The sequence below is a fragment of the Heterocephalus glaber genome, unplaced genomic scaffold (genome assembly GCF_053883595.1).
Source record: "Heterocephalus glaber isolate CG9 unplaced genomic scaffold, H.glaber_assembly_v1.0 deba00001613, whole genome shotgun sequence".
In the NCBI taxonomy this organism is placed as follows: domain Eukaryota; kingdom Metazoa; phylum Chordata; class Mammalia; order Rodentia; family Bathyergidae; genus Heterocephalus; species Heterocephalus glaber.
This window is the reverse complement of record NW_028258384.1, coordinates 37328217-37332393: the sequence shown is the minus strand read 5'-3', so window position 1 is coordinate 37332393 and position 4177 is coordinate 37328217. Positions and strand designations below refer to the sequence as shown.

Here is a 4177-nt window from a genome sequence, read left to right as displayed (position 1 = left end):
CAGAGGAGAAATCAATGCAATGGAGACTAAGAGAACAATACAAAAAATCAATGAAGCCAAGAGTTTGTTCTTTGAAAGAATCAACAAAATTGACAAACCCTTAGCCAACCTTGTCAGAAAAAGGAAAGAAAAGGCCCAAATCCATGCAATTAGGAATGAAAAGGGTGAAATTACAACAGACCCAGCAGAAATCCAGAGGATCATCAATACCTACTTCCAGAACCTATATGCCAATAAGATGGACAACACAGAAGAAATGGGCAGATTCCTAGATACATATGAATTACCAAAGTTGAATGAAGAAGACCTAAAAATTCTGAACAACCCAGTATCAACCAATGAAATTGAAAACATAATTAAAAACTTATCAACTAAGAAAAGCCCGGGCCCTGATGGCTTCACTGCTGAATTCTACAAGACATTTAGAGAGGAACTGCTGCCGCTACTGTTTAAACTCTTCAATGAAATTGAAAGGGAAGCAATACTCTCAAATTCATTCCTGGAAGCAAGCATCACCTTGATCCCCAAAGCAGAGAAAGTCCCAACTGAAAAAGAGAACTATAGGCCAATCTCACTACTGAACATAGATGCAAAAATCCTTAATAAGATAATGGCAAACAGAATGCAGAACATCATCAAGAAGATCATGCACCCTGATCAAGTGGGATTCATCCCAGGGATGCAGGGATGGTTCAATATATGCAAATCAATCAATGTAATACACTATATCAATAGAGCCAAGGACAAAAACCATATGATTATCTCCATAGATGCAGAAAAAGCATTTGACAAAATCCAACATGCATTTATGATAAAAACCCTACAAAAAATTGGAATAGATTATCTCTACCTCAAACTGATAAAAGCCATCTATGAAAAACCAACAGCCAATATCATACTAAATGGTCAAAAACTGAAATCCTTCACACTAAAATCAGGAACAAGACAAAGATGTCCACTACCACCACTCTTATTCAATATAGTTCTGGAAACATTAGCCACAGCAATTAGACAAGAGAAAGAAATAAAAGGAATAAAGATAGGAAATGAAGAAGTCAAATTGTCATTATTTGCAGGTGACATGATACTCTATATAGAAGACCCCAAGAACTCCAACAAAAGTCTTCTAGACTTAATAACCAAATTCAGTCAAGTAGCTGGTTACAAGGTCAACACTCAAAAATCAATAGCTTTCCTCTACACCAATGACAGACTCACTGAGAGAGAAATAGGGCAAATAATTCCTTTCACAATAACATCCAAAAAACTTAAATACCTAGGAATCAACCTAATGAAAGAAATCAAAGACCTCTTCTCTGAAAACTATGGCACTCTGAAAAGAGAGATTGAAGAGGTTATCAGAAAATGGACAGACACCCCTGCTCCTGGGTAGGAAGGATTAATATAGTGAAAATGGCCATACTTCCAAAACTGCTATATAGATTCAATGCAATTCCAATTGAGATCCCAGCAGCATACTTCATGGACCTTGAGAAAACAATCCAAAAATTCATTTGGAACAAAAAGAGACCCAGAATAGCAAAAGCAATTCTAGGTAACAGAGCCGTGGCAGGAGGTATCACAATCCCCAACCTGCAACTCTACTACAAAGCTACTGTGATAAAAACAGCATGGTACTGGCAAAGAAACAGACCTGAGGACCAGTGGAACAGATTAGAAGATGCAGAAACAATGTCAGACACACTCAGCCATCTCATCTTCGATAAAGGAGCCAAACACCCTCACTGGAGGAAAGATAGCCTCTTTAATAAATGGTGCTGGAAAAATTGGGCTTCAACTTGCCAAAGATTAAAACTAGACCTATATCTCTCACCATGCACTAAACTAAAATCAAAATGGATTAAAGAGCTAAATATTAAAATAGAAACTCTGAACCAGTTGGAACAGAGGTTAGGTAGAACCCTTGAAGACACTGGTGTAGGAAAAGATTTTATGAACAAAACCTCAGTTGCCTGTGAACTAGCACAAACAATCAACAAGTAGGATCTCTTCTTATTAAAAGGCTTCTGCACAGCAAGAGAAACCACCAGCAGTGTGAAGAGACAACCCACAATGTGGGAAAAAATCTTCACCTGCTCTTCCTCAGACAAAGGTCTACTATCTCGAATCTATAAGGAATTTAAAAAGATCAGACCTACCAAATTTAAAGACCCAATCCAAAAATGGGCATCTGAAATGAACAGACATTTCTCAGACGAAGAAGTAGAAATAGCAAATAAATACATGAAAAACTGTTCATCACTGGTCATTCGAGAGATGCAAATGAAACAGCGCTGAGATTCCACTTCCCTCCAGAAAGAGCGGCTGCTATCATGAAATCAACCAATAAGAAATGCTGGCAGGGCTGTGGGGAAAGAGGAACCCTGCTCCACTGCTGGTGGGAGTGTAGACTGATGCAAGCACTGTGGAAATCAGTATGGAGATATCTCAAAGAACTAGGACTGGAAATCCCATTTGACCCCGCTATTCCCCTGCTGGGGATCTTCCCCAAAGAATTGAAAGAATCATACCACAGTGATATATGTGCGCCCATGTTCATAGGAGCACAGTTTGGGATAGCTAAAACTTGGAAACAGCCCAAATGCCCATCACCTGGAGACTGGATAAAGAAAATGTGGGGTTTTTTATAAAATAGAGTACTACTCAGCCATAAAAAATGAGAAATTAGAGACATTTATAGCTAAGTGGATGCACATTGAGGCAATACTCTTAAGTGAAATAAATAGGACACACATGTGTAAATACTGAATAGTTTCTCTGGTGTGAGAAACTGAAAGTGTAAATAAGGACTAAATGTATAATAGGTAATGTGAAATAGGAAGAAAAGGGGCAAAGGGGAAGGAAGTAGGAGGGCTAGGGGAAAGGATAGAAGGGAATGGGATTAATATGAGAAAATGGAAAAATAGGAACAAAATCTTTGTAAATAGGGAGGAATGGAGGGGTTGAAGGGAGGGCTGGGCAAGGGTGAAAAATAAGAACCAAGAGAGACTATGTAAAGGTGCAAATTTCCAATGATGAATGTCATTGTATTGTGTACTTAAAATGTACCAATGATTAGAATGAATAATCGGTAGTGTAAAATAGGAAGAAAAGGTCCAAAGGGGTATGGGTAGTGAGAGGAGCAGGGGAAAGGAAAGAAGGGAAAGGAAAAATGATGAGAAATGGAAAAATTGGAAATAAATTCTTTGTAAATAGGGAAGGGTGGAGGGGGTGAAGGGAGGGCTAGGAATGGGGAAAAAATAAGAACCAAGATGCATTATGTAAAGGTACAATTCCCAATGAGAAATGTAATTGTGTTGTATACCTACAATGTACCAATAAAAAATTTAATAAAAATAAATAAATAAATAAATAAATAAAGTTAAATTGTCATGATCATTGCCCAAATATATAAGTATACTAAGAATATCTAATTATACACTTTAAATGGGTGAGTTATATTGTATGTGAATTTTATCTCAATAATGCTTTTACCAAAAAATTAAGATATTAGAGGATATTGTGGAAAAACAAGGGTCAGTCTATTCAATACTCACACATCAGTTCTTAGAGCAGTGAAATTGTCAGCAGACTGTTATAAGGTGGGGGCTTCTTTTTCTTAAATTTCACCAGGTTCCTCAGGTTCAGCCTAGCTCTATATGCAGCACATTTTGTACAAATGGTGAATTGTCTAAGTCTTTGTCAGAAAATGCCTTTATTTCATGCTCACTTTGGCAGCATAAATATTAAAATTGGAACTATATAGAGAAAATTAGCAAGACCCCCTGCACAAGAACGACACACCAATTCATGCAGCATTCTATATTTTAAAAGAAAATGTCTTTGTTTCATGCTGACTTTTTTCTGGTAGTACTGAGAATCAAGCCCAGGGACACTCTATTAGTGAGCTATATCCCCAATCCATTTATTTTTCATTTAGAGACAAGATATGATTAAGTTGCCCAGGCAAATCTCAAACATGGAATAATCCCACTTCAGCCTCCCTCAGAGCTGGGATTATAGGCCTGCATCACAGTGCCCAGCTCATGCTCACACTTGAGTGGTAGTTGAGCATGTCTGTAGAATTGGAGGTTCATGTTTGTGTTCCTCTAGCACTGTGTTAATAAATATTCCTTTTTTAAGTTAGCCTAGACTTCTTCAGACTCCATCATAACAG

General features: G+C 37.5%; 1 non-coding gene across 1 annotated transcript; it reads left to right on the top strand.

Annotated features, from left to right (window-relative positions):
- The first annotated feature begins 3722 nt into the window (after positions 1-3722).
- LOC147822556 (U6 spliceosomal RNA) lies at positions 3723-3830 on the top strand. Its single transcript, XR_015445626.1, has one exon. It is a non-coding gene; the product is annotated as a U6 spliceosomal RNA (small nuclear RNA).
- The last annotated feature ends 347 nt before the right edge of the window (positions 3831-4177 follow it).